The sequence below is a fragment of the Acipenser ruthenus genome, chromosome 49, assembly GCF_902713425.1.
Source record: "Acipenser ruthenus chromosome 49, fAciRut3.2 maternal haplotype, whole genome shotgun sequence".
NCBI classification, from domain to species: Eukaryota; Metazoa; Chordata; class Actinopteri; order Acipenseriformes; family Acipenseridae; genus Acipenser; species Acipenser ruthenus.
Genome location: NC_081237.1, coordinates 5,436,317 through 5,453,256, shown reverse-complemented (window position 1 = coordinate 5,453,256; position 16,940 = coordinate 5,436,317). Strand labels below are relative to the sequence as shown.

The window sequence follows — 16,940 nt, the reverse complement described above, 5'->3', positions numbered from 1 at the left end:
GATATGTGCAGAAAGGGGAATGACATTGAATCCTAAGGACACGCAGGTGATATTTGTTTCTAAACACCAGTTATCTGGAGCGCAAATGATGAAGCTCTTTTATCTGTCTGGGACTCCCGGCTGGAAGTCAATCTGGCTTTACGGTGCAAAGCGGCTACAAGACATTTGATACAAACGGTTAGCTGGATAATTGTCAATGCCATTTTATGAAACAGAAGCAGCTTTGTATACAAGGGAGATTGCTGCTGTAGTAGCCTGTCTTGCATAACCTCCTGCTGCTGCAGGTAGCGGCAGAAACCAAGTCTGTTTTCTGGTGTCAGATACAGAAGAATTCTGTAAACAGGCTACCATGGTAAATTCACTTTGGTATGAGTTCAGCTTTGTTATGAGACAGCTTGTATTATAATACGGAGATGGTGATCAGGAATTTCCAATTACATCAGGTGCAGAAGCATTACTTTGAAATTTGAGGTTTCGGGCTTTCGTTCCTATCATTGACTTTATTTACGCTTTGACCAATTTGGCCTGCCACTATGCTACAAGTTCACTTCCTGTGTTACAGTTAATAGGATCCCACCCAAGCCTTTGGGGCTTGTGATTAGTTTTTTTTTTTAAATGTATTTATTTTTTTATTTTGGAATTGTGGAAAAACTGTGTTAATGAAGCATCTTTGAGAATCCAAGATACTGAGTGAAAGAGGAAAACAATTTTAAACTGAATGATCAACAGTAGAAAACTCAAGGGAGTCACGACAATTGTGCTAATGAGATGTAAGAGGATGGATTGTAAAAAGCTATTCCTCCTTTTAGTGAAGGCTGACTGACTGTAGTAATGCATTCTAGGCTAGCCAGTCAGGGAGGAAGGGAGAGGGAGATGCAGCAGAATCTCACAGTGTAGGGAAGTGCCAGTTCTGCGTTTTAATAACAATTCACTTTTGTATTGATTGGCTCAACAGATTCAAGGGGGCGGGGCGTGTTCTGATCATGTGCTATCAGTGTTGATAGACAGCTTCTGTGCCGGCTTTTTAAGAAGCAATTAGAGTATGCATTAATAAAGCCTTGCTGAATTAGTTCTCAGTGGAAAAATAATTCAGGGATAATCAAGAGGAGAGGGGGCAGCTGGATAAAGAAGGACAATGAAGAGACAATCCAATACTAATACTAATTAAGTTTGTAAATATATAGAGGCTTTTTAAATCATTATTTTTTTTATTATTATTATTATTTATTTCTTAGCAGACGCCCTTATCCTGGGCGACTTACAATTGTTACAAGATATCACATTATTTTTACATACAGTTACCCATTTATACAGTTGGGTTTTTACTGGAGCAATCTAGGTAAAGTACCTTGCTCAAGGGTACAGCAGCAGTGTCCCCCACCTGGGATTGAACCCACGGCCCTCCGGTCAAGAGTCCAGAGCCCTAACCACTACTCCACACTGCTGCCCAAATCATCCCCGAGGTAGCTGCTTAGTGAAGCACAGTAAAAACAAGCAAGCATGGTAATTCACATCTAAGTATGGTAAAGTGCAGTAAATATACGGTAACTGCAAAATAAATGAATGCATTTGCCATGGTAAACTTTATTAGGGCTGCTTATTGTAGGTTTTAACTGATGAAAACTAAACTGGTGCACGTCCTTTAAACCCCAAAAGATGTTGTTTACTGTACTTTGTAGCTGCAGAGGTCCAGCTCACTCTGTGATTCCCATCTGTGCTGTTATTTGATTTGAGCAGCTTACAGGAAGCCTCAACACATTGTAAAAACTCTACCACAGTAGAAAGAACCAGCCAATTCACCTTTGGGTACGATTTAAAGATGTGAGAGCCCAGATAAAACACACATCTACACTGAAAAACAGCAGTGTTATCTATTAGGGCTTGGTTCTCAAAACCATTTACCCCAAATCGTCATAAGCATGATTTTCTTTTTCTGGAAGAAATAGTGCACCCAATAAAATGACCAAAGCAGAAATGAAAACTCAAATATTTAAATGTAAGTAGTTTTAAGCTGTTTTAAACAGTACAGAGAATAGATACAACAGGGCAGGCAGGCTAGCTGACTGGCAGTGAGGGGAATCTTTCTCGGCAGCTTTCACAGCGCTGAAAAGAAAGAAAACAAAGCTTCCAGCCCACCCCACAGCCTGTTGGACTCCTGTGGCCTTGTGTATCTTGATAAATAAAGAAACAAACCAGCCAGAAGCATCCACTGGAAAGAACAACCATGAAGGATATACAGCAAATGCAGAATGTTTTGGTGGTTTATGAGAAAGGCTTCCTGTATAATTTAAAAGGAGCTTGAGAAGTGTTCAAAAGAGATGGGAGGATGGTGAGAGAGAGAGAGAGAGAGAGAGAGAGAGAGAGAGAGAGAGAGAGAGAGAGAGAGAGAGAGAGAGAGAGAGAGAGACAGGGGCGGGGGGAGAGACAGAGAGAACGCCCTGCTGTGTGCTCATCCCCTCTGGTGGTATTTAAACATGTTTGCGTGTTAAATCATCAGACTTAAAGCACCTAATGACACGTGAAATTTTGCAGATGTCTGCAGCTTTGGGGTTCTTGGAAGCGTAAGAAACAGAGAAGAACAACGGTTGCTAAGGAAAAGGCGAGCTCGCCTCAGTGGGGGGAGAGCTGGATTATAACAGCAGTTCAAGCTGCAGCTGAAACAGATACATTATAGATACAAACCATTAGACACTGGTAATCCATTCCAGTGCCAGGGTCATGCTTTACCCTGATTTCACTATGATTTTGCGATGCTTTACTGGTCCCCACAATACAAAAAGGACACTGTGGCCTTTGAGAGAGTCCAGCGGAGAGCAACCAGACTAACCCCTGGGCTCAAAGGAAAGATCTGCGAAAATAAACTGAGGGAGTTGAAATTATTTATCCCAGAACAAAGAAGAATTAGGGTTGGGGGGTGGGGGGGGGGGGGTTGATAAAGCCAGGACCAGAGGACGCAGTTAGAAATGAATTGTACACTGAACAGTATAGGACACAGCTGAGGGTATGGATTGGGTTCCCTAGCCATGTGGTTGGTGCTGAATCTTCAGGATCTTTTAAGACCTGACCCAAGTTTTGAGATCAACCAGCTACTAGGAACCTAAGGAATGTCCTCCTCACATTTGTACATTTCTGAAGTTCTTCTGTGCTACACTTTGCTGTGCTTTCATCACGGTACACTGCAGCAGGGGAAGGGTTGGGCTTGTGCTTCCAACACTGATACAGATTTTGTATTTTCCTTCTCTTGTTTTTTTTTTTTTTTGTAGCACAGATCACAGATTGCTCCCTCCGCACTCTCAATTTGAGAGTTGGCTGGCCTGGCACGCACCCCTGCAGTTGCACGTAATTGAATTTAAACAGATAGTTCAAATAAAGTCGTAAATCAATTAGAAACAATTCAGATGCAATCTGTGGGGCATTCATCATTCCCGAGATGCGCCGGGCAATGTTAAACATTAAACAAAGTCTCAAATAGAACAGAGAGGTACTTCACAGAGCGCTCGAGATCCTGTCACAGTGATTCAGTGTTCATGCAGTCACTCCTGTTTATATATCACAGATAACAGAACGCACAGAGTAGATCCTGAGCCCGACATGTGTGTTTATAAAACCTGCCACATACTTGCAGGCTGCTGGTTTACAAAAGCTTCAGGCAGCTTTTTAATTACGTAAAAAAATGACAGTATTGAATGTGAAGTTATTTGGTATACCATGATGCATTTTAAATAAAACCTGTATTTGATTACATTTCAGATACAGTTAGAATATATGTCTTTGCCTTGTTTTTTGTACACAAGTTCAGACCTTGAGTGGGCTGAAATCAGCTTAATTTACACAACACACTATACTACACTATATATATATATATATATATATATATATATATATATATATATATATATATATATATATATATACACACACAGACATATTATAATATATAGTTAAATAAGAATAATTCAGCAGTATAGCTCATTTTAATGTGGTGTTATTTCCATCTGATGCAAACTGTGTGATTCAATTAATCTAAAGAAATTTTGGATGTGTATCACGTCACTATCATGGTCTGCTATATATTTCATAAACCCACATATTAGCATAATACACAGCTGTCAAAAGCAGCAGCGGTCGTCAGAGAGCAGATGGACAGGAGGGTGCAACTCCTTAATAGGCTGCACATGCCGTACAATGAGACCCATCTAGGCTTTGCTGAGCACCCTGTGTCCCTTTATCAAGTGGGTTCTGACAGCGGGGGGAGGGGAGTTGAGGCTCTTGTTAAATCCCCAGTCCGTTTGTGTTGGTGTCGTTGCACAGGTGATCAAGGGAGCTGCACAGTCTGCAAGACCATTTTAATCTCCGCTAATAGCCTAAAAGGGAACCAAACACATTGCAACTCCCAGTCTACCTGAGTGGCTATGGAAGGCTACTCCTTGGGAACAGCTTGTCCGAATCTGATTTGTTGTGAGATTCTATCCAACCGACAATGGGTCAAGCACAGGCAGCTCCTGTACATGATATGCATGTTTAATGTTGCTTATAATGTTGGGAAGAAGATGCATGAAGCTTAACGCCTTGTAAATAACTGCGCAGGTCAAAATGAAGCAATTATCAATGAATCAAGAATACCTTCCTGCAATTAATTGATACAAATGGACGTGTTTTGAATTCCGTAAACGTTTTTATTAATCTGCTGGTTATTGCATTAGTGCCCTTTGTTGATAGTGTGGTTAATATACAATAGAGTCGGTGCATACAATAAATGAGATTGCGGAAGTGAGGCACATTAATCATTGTTCCTGCTTTGCATGCTCCGCTGAACACAGTGCAGAGCGACCCAATCTGCTTTGGGCGGTGCACCTGGGGCATGGAATTGGAATGGAAATTGGTTTGGGGGCAAAGGGTAGAAGGAAGGTAGAGGGCTACGGCAAGACAATGATTTTAACCATTTCATCTCCAAGACACTTGCTGTCTCCTCTTTCTATCTTCCACACGGAGCAGTGTGCAGTCAAACATACAATTTGACGCAACTGCTATGGCTAGTTATTATTAAAATGTAATGATGCAACCAAACACATATACTTATTTTATAGCGAATATTTGCTCTTCTAGCATTGTAACATTAGGCCCTATTCTCCACTGTGCTGTTACGATAAGGCATGTCTTATTTAATTTAGTATTGTCAAAAATACTAACACCTTCTATAATTACACAGGTTTCATATACTCTTACGTTACATTTATTTTCACATTACATGTCATTTAAAGAGTAAGTAAGTAAGTAAGTTTGTTGTGTGTTGAAAAGCACACAGCACATTCCCATCGGGATCAGGTTGAAAAGCACACAGCACATTCCCATCAGGATCAGATTCACTGCTGGGATCACATTTCATGTTTGCTGCTCCAGGTCTGATTGACGCTTCGTTGTTCTTCCGAGACTATCCTGGATCTTCCCGCTCCTTTGTGATGTGCTGTTGCTTTGTGAATGCCCGTGCTTCTCTTCCACATCTTTGTAAATGTTAACAAAGTGACTGAAGGCAGTAGAAAATGTACTGTCAACAGCTGCATTGTGTTCTACTGCCACTGAGAAACCCCCAACAGACTGCTGTCAGTAACATTAGGGCTGAAGAAAGAGAAATCTTGATATTTCATGGGCTGTTTAGACAAAGGTAGTTAGCAATTTGTTTTGTGCAGCTGCTGGAAGCAGCAAAATCAGCTGCCTTTGTACCAGTAAAAAAAACCCACTGATTGTTAGATCTCCCAGATGTTGACACAGTAATGATGTTCTGATAGAGCATTCAGGATAGGACAATGGCGCAGATTGTGTCGACCTCAAAGAGAAAACTGTGTTCTGTCCTTTAACTTTTTTTTTCTGTCGGAATACAGTTTGTAGCAAATTTCAAAGCTTCCATTCTTCTGTGTTTATTTAATTCATCTAAGTGCTGTTCAACTGTGCGTCTATTAATAAACTAGCTGGGTGACCAGTAGAAAAATACTGAACATGTGTTCCCGGTCCAGTTCCTAAATCTTACTGGTCACCAGTTCATTACTGGAATTTTCAGCAGGCACAAATCTCTCTGCATGACAGGAGCACGTTTATTTTAAAACTTACCTAATAGTCTAACATCATTTCTACTACTGTGCCTATTACTGAATAGAATAACAATCTCTAACCCCCACCACGTCTGCTCATTAAACGTGTACAACGGCTTTCACACCATCAGTGCAGACATTCACAGAGAAGTCCTGTTACTGAGTTATTCCAAGGAGGAGGACCGTGTGCGCTCTGTGCAGAAAGTCATCTGATGAGAGAATACAAAATAAATGAATACAACAGATGTCTCTGTTACTCTTTTTCCACAGGGGGAAAAGCAAATGCTACTTTGAAAGAATCATCAGCAAACCATTTAAGTTAATCGCGCTGCACTCGATCCGCGAGCACGGAATAGACGTAGACTCTGCCTTGGACCCTGAGGTTTAAATTAATAGCGCAGATAAGCCGTCTCTGACTGCCGCTAACAAAGGACTGTTACACCTGCCCCCTCAGGTTTTCATTACACCTCCACGATCTTTCAAAACCCCACGATTAGCAGACACCATTTATCTGCAAGGTGTGCAAGGTTGCAGTCCTCAAAGGATTCCTAAAGGACTGCACCAGGTAAAGAGCTGGGAAGGAAAGAAGAAGTTCTAGTTTACAGCATTTACATTAAATGGTACATTCGACGTGAGGCTGTATAGCTGCCCGTATATAAGCACGGAGAGTGGGATCCTATTAACTGTAACAAGGAAGTGAACTTGTAGCATGGTGGCAGGCATAATTGGTCAAAATGAAGTCAAAAATAGGAAATAAATCTTGAAGCCTCGAATTTCAATGGGGAAATACTATATGTGGAATTATCTCAAGAGCATTCACTAAGGTGTTAGGGTTGGACAATGTATTAGATCTCTGTCCCTGAGATGAATGCTGTGGTATATGAAAGCTGCATCTCCCTGTTCCAAGTCGTTTTGTTGTATGGTTGTTTGGGACCAGATGGCTTTCCCATGCTCTCTGTACAATAAGATGCAGTGTTTTAGCTTGACTGCAGTAGGTAAGGACAGGAGAGTGAAGCTCCATGCCGCTTCTCAAAACTGGGTCACAATGTTAAAGGAAAAAACAACTCTTGAATTAAATGGCCGCAGTTCATTTTAAACTTTATAGGTTGTTGTGGAACAGGGCTCTGCTCTTAAGGCAAATCAAAGCAATACAGGGTTACGCAGTGAAGACCAATTTAATAGCAACATCATGCAGAGTTTGATTTACTTTTGTAATGGAAAAAACTGAAAAAAGAAATCTACAGTACACTTTGTGCTACCATTGTGGATAAATGAGTCATGACGCCTGGCCAAACAAGATTAGGATGACCACTCATACAAAACAAAGGATTATGCTGGGATGGAGCAAGACATGCAAGACGATAAAAAAGTTACAAAGAGAAGGACGGATTCCATGCATACCATGCACAAAACTTGCATAATCCCTGCGGTCGTATTTTTTTTTTTTTCTTAGTTCAAATCTTGCAGGTCCCTTTTGTGATCGGTGCATCTCTCACATCATCCAAGCATAAGCCTGCATGAAATCCTTCTATATCCTTGTTATCATCCTTGCATAATTCTTGCTTTAAACTTTGATGTTCTCGCATGCTCCTGGCATGATCCTTGCGTTTTCCATGGCATGGAGGCATCAAATCATAAAGCCCACTTTATATTGCAGCTGAAATGTTTCTCAGCTTCAGTTACATTGTCGTTGTTCCTCTGATCATCGTTCTGGTAAAATTCGGATTTGTACGTCTCTGTAAGTTCCACACTACAGAGCAGTGTACGGATCCATGAAGAGTCCCCCCTGTGTGCCGCCCTGCGTCCACCTAATGGCAAGCCGTCCTGCTTTCCTGAAACTGAGACATGCGAGTCACACAGAGCACTGAGGGACTCTCAATGCAGGAGAGGCCTGCTCCATATAGAGTTCTCTGGAAGATCCTGGAGGAGAGAACAGATTTCTAAAAATCTGAAACACATCCCAGAGAGCTTTCTGAGCTGCAGCCACATCTGAGGATTACCGAAACTTGGCTGAAAAGCCGGCATTGCAGACCATTCCAGTTTGCTTTAGGCAATTGATAAAAATGTAATTAAAAATACGGCAAAAAACGCTTTTAATTAAACATATGGGGAAAGCAGGAACGAGGTATGCCAGAGAAAATCATTGTAAATTGACCCGGTCAGAGCTACGCTTACTGACTCTGACAACAGGGAGGTGTCCTCTAATGAGTCACATGACTCGCTGACCTCTGCTCAGTGCACGAAGCGATCAGAGTGACTTTCACTAGATGCAACTAATTAGATGAAAGCTGTCAAAGCACAGATACCCACAGAGCCCATCACAGCTGACCACTTTCCATTGGTTTTCCCCACACAGCAGTTAAGTGCAGCAGGGTAATGGTTATAATCCTGCTTGTTATTTATACTAATGCAGCCAAACCAGAAACCCACAGCCTTATTCCCAAACTGAATCATAGAATCATAAATATCAAACTTCATTTTATTTGAGTTAACCCTTATGAAAATGAATTCTTTTTTATATGGTGTGCCATACCTCTCTTAGCAATGCTAGCCTGTGCTTTACCATGCTTTCACTGTGCTTTATTACACTTGAGGCATGTTCACGGGACATTGCGCTTGCAATCCCTGCTGTTTGAAATCTATTCAAATGACTAAAAGCAGATCTCGCCAAGACTGCCTCCTACATTTTGAGATTGGCAGCGCTGTGTAAGTAGGGCGATTTCAAGACGGAGAGACGGGGAGCAATATCAGACTGCTATTCCTCATCATCTAAAGGATTGCCTGCTGTTGGACGATTTGAACATTTCATTCCCTGCTCAGACTCACTGGTGCATATTAAAGCAATCGGAATCGCAGGCGGGTGCAAAACATAACTTAAAATAATCGGTTCTTTTGGGGGGGAAAAAATCATCCAGGCCTTAGAGATCTTAGACACTGTAAATATAACAATGCATTAACTGAGTCTCGTTCTGAGTTTTTGTTATAAACTCACTGCTTTCAGTTGAGGCATGGAGACTGAACTGCTCCCTCCCTCCCTCCCTAAGAGAAAGAGTGCTCCCTCCAGCCCAGGGCAGGTTTGAGGCATGGAGACTGAACTGCTCCCTCCCTCCCTCCCTAAGAGAAAGAGTGCTCCCTCCAGCCCAGGGCAGGCTTGAGGCATGGAGACTGAACTGCTCCCTCCCTCCCTCCCTAAGAGAAAGAGTGCTCCCTCCAGCCCAGGGCAGGCTTGAGGCATGGAGACTGAACTGCTCCCTCCCTCCCTCCCTAAGAGAAAGAGTGCTCCCTCCAGCCCAGGGCAGGCTTGAGGCATGGAGACTGAACTGCTCCCTCCCTCCCTCCCTAAGAGAAAGGGTGCTCCCTCCAGTCCTGGGCAGGCTTGAGGCATGGAGACTGAACTCTCCCTCCCTCTCCCCCAAAGAGAAAGCAAGCCAATATGGGGACACTCACATTGCCAATGCTTTTTCTAACCAAGCTCTGTGGATAAATGGAGATGAGCTGCTGTCCTCAGTGCTGGCAGTGGTTCAGTTAGCCATGCACTGTTTTGTGGATGTATATTTTATTGAATGCAGCAAGCTGAAAGGATAATTGCACTCAGTTATGTAAGATTTTTTGTCATTTTTGGCATTCCTTTATAGACAGTACAAGGGTAGTGGTGTCACAAATCAAATGTAATCAGAGCCTTTTCAGTAATATTAAAATAAATTTAGTTAAGGTAGACAGCACTTTAGTTTATTTCAGAATAACTGAGCTACAGAAGAAAGCACAATCTAATAGCTTTTCATTTTTTCAAATAAAGACAGTGCTTCCATTCAGCTAAGAGAGGGAATTGTAAAACTGCTACTGTAGGTGTTGCTGCAAATGCTGGCGCGGGACAAAAAAATATATATGCAGCACACACTTTGGTGTATATAAGCAGTGTATTACATATCTGTTTGACAGGCAAATTAAAATCCCTGAGATATGCTCCGTGGTATATCAGATATCGCGGCTGCAAGTCAGTTCCAGTCAAGATAGGCAAGACAGCAGATTTACACAGAATAAATAAGACATGCATCTATTTGTTATCAAAGATTTTACAGAACCAAAGAGGAGAACTGGAAGCTATTGGGCAAGGGTTTTCTTTTTTTTGTCCAGCGCCTTTACAGAATACTTTTTTTTTTTAAAGGGCAAGAACAGCTTTTCATGTCTTTAGTGTTAATTAATTAACTAGTATAATCTATGACATGGTCTATGGGCTGGGAAGCAGATGAGCTGCTTAGTACAACATTCTTAATACAAATTGGAATTAATATCTGTTACGTGAAGACAGACACGCACTAAACACAAAGAAAACTGATATGCTTGAAGAAGAAAAAAAAACAGCAGCGTGATCGTCTCGGATTAGGATAGAACTAATTACATTTCTGATTCAGCCGAGGACCCCATTTCATCATTTTGAAATAAATCTAATTTTAGTTCATTAGGATTAAAGCATTGCCTAATCAGTGGTGTGTCCCTGTAAGACTATTATAATAGTGGCAGGGTAGTGTTCATTATACTGATTCTGTCCGTGTTTTTAAATCTGAACTCAAAATGTATCTCTTTGATTTGGCCTTTCACTAGCGAGTAGTTTCGCTTGCTGTTGGTTTTTGTAAAGCGCCCGGGGATGCTTGCATATGAAGGACACTATATAAATGATATTGGCATGGTATGGTATGGTATGGTATGGTATGGTATGGTATGTATTCAAAGCTATGTACAGAATAAGTGAAGTCTTAAGTGGATGGTCAGGCAGATCTTGTAGCCCATTTGAGTAGCAAATGGAAAGAGCTGTTAGCAGATCAGGTGCAAGAAAGTGACCTCCAGAGCTCTGACGGACACTTCTTTGAATAAGCCATTGATCCAGTTGGGGGGGGGGGTGGGGGGGGGGGGGCGTGCAGAGATTGAACTGGTGCCCCTGAGCTCTCTGCTGACCCGGGTCAGTCTGGATCCTGTTAGTCTCCCAGCAGAGTGGCTGGATGATGCCTGGTGTCACATTTTCAATACCGGGGAGTTAAAATAGAAATCGAGCAATAGTAAACCACAGAAGGAATATTTTGCCTATCACCTGACCGATTTGACCCAGGAGCACTGATGAACGCATTAGCCAAAATGTTTGCCAACTTGATTTCTTTCTTTATATTTTCCATTCAAAATTGGCCAATTAGCCATTTACTTCAATTTTCTTGAAATGCCAGATTAGAATAAAGAATCACCTTCTGACAATATCTAGTAGAGGTGCTCCAGTCTACCTGACTCCCCAAAATGGACCTTCCAACTATATCCATGACCTCCTTCCACACCTTCCCTAAAGAAATCTGAGACCCCGACGGCCCAACATGCCCGCTCACCCCTACACTCCCTTTCACCTGACCCCTTGCTCCTCTACTGAAAGCCAAGTGGCCATAGTGGTGCTTCCTCAAACCTGTCAGTGGGCCACATCCCAATCGTCTCTTCTGCCCTAAGACTGAGAAGAACAACAGATCCACTAACTCAGGTCAGTCAGTCAAACAAAGGGAACTTCAGGCTCAGCTGTGAGTGTCTGCTCTGCACCTGCAGCTGCCTGTGTCATATCTGCTGAGTGGATTAACAATGTCCCTCAAGTCTATGTGCAGTCAATCCAGCACCTTTCACCAGCTTTAAATTCATTACAGCTATAAAGCATCTCTCTGATCTCGCTGATTGGAGGCTGTTATGAGGCTGGCAGTAATCCAAGGAGACCTGAGACTGAAAAAAATGCAGTAATAAAGATGCATGTGTGCCGGGAGCAGACCTTTCTTCCATTGATCCGCTGGAGTGAGCAGAGCTTGGCTTTCTCTGCAGTACCAAAAACTACAGCAAATCCATACCATGCTAATGCCTTCAAGCAAAAAGAATACACTGTTCTGTTCAACTGGAATACAGACACCCGCTTTGCAAAACACAAGAACAAGGTCAAATAATAGTTTCCACTATACAGTATTTAGTATACCATTAATTGTATCATATGCATCTTCAGGGACAGACAGACAGACAGACAGACAGACAGACAGACAGACAGACAGACAGACAGACAGACAGGCAGGCAGACAGACAGACAGACAGACAGACAGACAGACAGACAGGTTGATAAACAGACACACAATCAGCTAGACAGACAGACAGACCGACACAGATTGACAGATAGACAGACAGACAGACATGCAGGTAGATAGATAGATAGATAGATAGATAGATAGATAGATAGATAGATAGATAGATAGATAGATAGATCTGCTGTAAAGTTGTTTGCTGTCCTCCAGCCAAGTCTAAACTGATGGACCTGTTTGTCTCCCTGACATTTTCCCCATAACCATCCTTCACATGCTGGGCAGCAGTGGTGCTTATGCTGGGATTGTTATTTATGAGTAACACAGTGGCTTCTCCTATACTAATCGAATTGTCCTGCAGTGATCACTGCACTGTCCTGCGTCCTCCTCCGTCCTGTTGATTCATTTGAACTGGAATGCAAACACCAAGTCAATTGTAATCGCTTCCCCCTGCTTGGGTTTTAATAAAATGCTATGGAGTTGGTCCTAATGACCTATTCTCAAGTTTCAATTGCATTTCCCATTAGTTTTTCTCCCCGTTCCACAATGTCTTCAATTCAGTTTACAAGCAGTTGAGTGAATTTGAATTTTGCTATTCGAAAGATTTTTCCATTTATTTTTGTAATGAGTTTTCTTTTTTTCCCACGTTCATTGTATGTAGCTTTTTCTTCCAGGCATCTGCCGATGTTGTTCATTCATCATAGGCTCTATAGAATTCATACCTATTATATCCCCTTTTCTAACTATTGCTTTTTCCACGTCCCTCGCTTTTTCCGTTGTTTGCCTCCTTTATTTGTAATAAGCACAAACACAGTATTATAATACCTGGCATACCGTCATCACACAGCCACTAGCTCCTTTGGCTTCAACGAAGTACAATACAGGTACAGCGCGTATAGTATTTAACCAGCTTACCGACACTTATTAAATATAAACTTTTCAAACGAACAAAAAGTCCCCTTCAACTGTATACAAAGGAGAACTACACAAAACAACACGGTGCCAGCACGCATCTATATATTCTGTGTTACAAATTCTACAAATTTAAATGGGAGGGTTGTGCAGACGGACAGAACACAACATTAATCCAGCAACAATAAGCACTTTTAAATTTCTTGGCATTATTTGTAAAACAGTGTTATAAACCCCCTCAAACAGACAGCATTGGAATTAGTAACCTTATGTGCCGATACCTTTCGCTTTGTTTATTAGCGGTGTCGTCACATGAAATAATAAAATGACACAGATAAAGAAAGTCGAGATAGAGGTAACTCTCTCTATAAAAACGCATCCATACCTGATTGATGCAAAGGAGTCTTCTTCCTCGACTCTAAAGGAATGTGGAATATATCGCAGGTCTGTTCTGTTGACTCGGAGACACCGGAGTGTCGCGCAGGTGTCCCGGTGTGCCGCGAGGTGCTGACAACCATTGAAAACAGAAACGGATACGGGAAATTGTAATTCGAAAAGTCAACGGTTTTTTAAAAAAAATGCTAGAGGGAGACGAAACAAGAGAGCACATTTCAGCCCGCAAAGACAGATTCGAGTCAAACGTGCACTGACATGTAGCAGCGGCGCCGGGAGAAGCCGGTCTTACAGCAGCATTGATGAACAAAAGAGCATCTACAGACAACGGTACTCTCTGCAGAAGACCCTATTCAAATCAACGGAGACGGGCAAGCAATGAGGGAGGGATGGAAGGGGGGAGGGAGGGACGGAGGAGGCGGCTGTCTGACTTAAACAATTTATAGCTAATAGATTGCGCCTCGCATTAAACAGGCTGTTTGCTTATGGTGAGACGCTCTAACTCTGTCTCCCCGGAGAAAACGAGAATCGACTCAATTGATCGATATTTGCGAAACTAAATATTTCTATGTAAATAGTGTTTTTTGCATGCAATGTCATGTTACGCTAATTCTGAATAACTGACGATGAACAACATGGATAATAATAATAATAATAATAATAATAATAATAATAATAATAATAATAATAATAATAATAATAATAATAATAATAACAACAATAATAATAATAATAATAATAATAATAATAATAATAATAATAATAATAATAATTCGTATTATTCTGTCTATATACAATAAATAATGTGTATTGTACTCAGTAGGCTACATGTCTATTGTTATCCTATTAATTTGTGCAAACGCGCAATTACATATTGTCTAAAACGACTTATTAATGTGTAATAACCCATAATAGCAACATTAACATGTGTTGTATTGGGTAATTACTAAGGTAACGAACCAGTAGATTGGTTTATAATGTTGATTTTCAATCAATAAGTCATATCAAATGGCTTAGCTAGTTCTGTAGGATGGATGCGGGAGTATAGGAGCCTTCACTGCCAGGTTTCCTCAGTATTACAGTGCCATGCCATGCGGACATTAGAATCTCTCGCTACTGAAGGTCCAGGACAGACAGTGCAATCACAGATGCCACACTGGTTTGGAAAGTTCCACCATGGTATTTCTGTAGGGTCACTTTGCAGGTTTTCTCCATGTATTTACCACAGCCTATCATAGTTTGCCTTTGTTTTGTTAACATGCTCTATCATAATGCTTTTCAATGCTTTACCCGTGCTTTCACTGTGCTTTATTACACTTTGCTATGTATTTACTATGGGAAACTTGTATAAGGGTTAGTTGATCATGTTTTTTTTTTATGTCTCTCTGTGTTTTACAGTGCCAATGCTTTACCATGCTCCATACGCTCTGCTTTAGCTATGGGAGACATGAGCATATATCCACACTTGAAGCCCGGGACTGAACGGCGCTAGTATCGTGTTTCCTTTTCAAAGCCAAGTCCTCGCCGCTGCCTGTTCTATCACCCGCTGTGATCGAATTGTTCCTACAAGACATCTCTCTTTTCAGCGCCGGGCGTAGATTTATGCTTTATCGTTTTTCATTCGGCTCTTTGCATGCGCTTTATCTACATAAGCAATTTAACCATCGTTTTATAAGAATTCTCGAATCATGGGTCTTTAATGTTAATCACTGGGTTTAAAAAAAAAAAAAAAAATCCACAGTGTTTTCTAAGATTAATCAGACCACAATCGCTATGATCAAGGCAGCCAGCTGTGAGGAACCCGAGGCACGGGCCTCGATTAAAATCATACTAATCATTATTTATTTAGACCCATTTACACGTTACTTTGCCGCAAAATAAAACGCATTTCATCCCTCCTTGTGTACACACATTAATTCCCAGGTCCCGCTGATATCTACAGCCTCATGTTCACATGAACAAATACTCATTAGAACTACTGTCCCGAGGGGTAGTGCAGCCCCTGTGGTTTGGGCATTTATCATCCTTCTGGTGAGTTATATATAAGGCACCATTTTGCATTTCAAAAACCATACAGAATAGTAGCCTGAAGCAGGGAACTGTCCCAGGTCCTGAAAAACAGAGCCACATTAAATGCGTCCAAATTATACATGCGCGGTCACCGAATTAAATAAACAGATTCAGTGTGTGTCCGCTTTCCTGTATCCCCCTTTCATTTCTATAGCTAATAACAGACCTATTGAAATGCATATCGTGGACCTTTGCCCACAACCACAGTGCCCGTAGTGTCTTTAAGCATTCTTGCTGAACAGTGCTGTGGTGTTTGACTGTGGTAATAACTGTACAATTAAAACACTACATAGTGTTTTTAGAGTCCTATTCAATTTCATACACGTCTAGTTATCCTGGTCTACAGAAAGGCATATTAAAAATTAAATACCCGACAGTCCCTCGCACTAATACCCAATTAAGGACTGCAGATTAGAGTGATCTGCGTTTTTACGTTGCGCACCTCCCTTTCACCGCGCCCACACAAGTTCAAAGAGTTACCTTGAGCAAGAAATAAGTACAAAAAAAACATCAAACAAAGCAACAACAAACAAACTAAATGGAAAAGTGCATCATCTGCGCCAGTGTAACTCTAAATCGCTGTTTAGTTCAAAGCAAGACCGCATATCACCAAATGCGTTGCTGTTATTCTCTAATGCAACATCACTGCACCGCACAGTTCGCCGCCCCTGAGCTAATGCTTTTACCTGGTAATGAGATTTTCTTTTTTCTCCGATCCCACGTCACAGAGAACCAGATCAAAGCGGAGACTTCTTGTGTTTTAAACTTCGCTGTGATCTGTATCGACACCTCACATTCCTGTCAAGATAATTGAGATTAGTTTTTATTAAGCTGTTTAAAGTTGAAAAAAGGCCAACAAGATTCTCGGATATATTGTGAAAAGTGTTGAATTTAAATCAAGGGAAGTAATGTTAAAATTTTACAATGCATTAGTTAGACCTCATCTAGAATATTGTGTTCGGTTCTGGTCACCTCGTTACAAAAAGGATATTGCTGCTCTAGAAAGAGTGCAAAGAAGAGCGACCAGAATTATCCTGGGTTTAAAAGGCATGTCATATGCAGGCAGGCTAAAAGAACTGACTCTATTCAGTCTTGAACAAAGAAAGCTACGCGGTGATCTGATTCAAGCTTTCAAAATTCTAAAAGGTATTGACAATGTCGACCCAGGGGACTTTTTCGGCCTGAAAAAAGAAACAAGGACCAGGGGTCACAAATGGAGAATAGATAAAGAGGCATTCAGAACAGAAAATAGGAGACACTTTTTTACACAGAGAATTGTGAGGTTCTGGAACCAACTCCCCAGTAATGTTGTTGAAGCTGACACCCTGGGATCCTTCAGGAAGCTGCTTGATGAGATTCTGGGATCAATAAGCTACTAACAACCAAACGAGCA

At 41.4% G+C, this 16,940-nt stretch overlaps 1 protein-coding gene across 2 annotated transcripts in view; it reads right to left on the bottom strand.

Annotated features, from left to right (window-relative positions):
- LOC117428856 (neurocan core protein) overlaps window positions 1–13,839 on the bottom strand; it is a 66,184-nt gene extending 52,345 nt beyond the window's left edge. The window contains exon 1 of one of the 2 annotated variants that reach the window (XM_059015007.1): window positions 13,470–13,839. The gene's annotated coding sequence lies outside the window, so the exon portion shown is untranslated. The remainder of the gene's footprint in view (window positions 1–13,469) is intronic. The other variant, XM_059015005.1, reaches the window with a different exon arrangement.
- Between the last annotated feature and the right edge of the window lie 3,101 nt (window positions 13,840–16,940).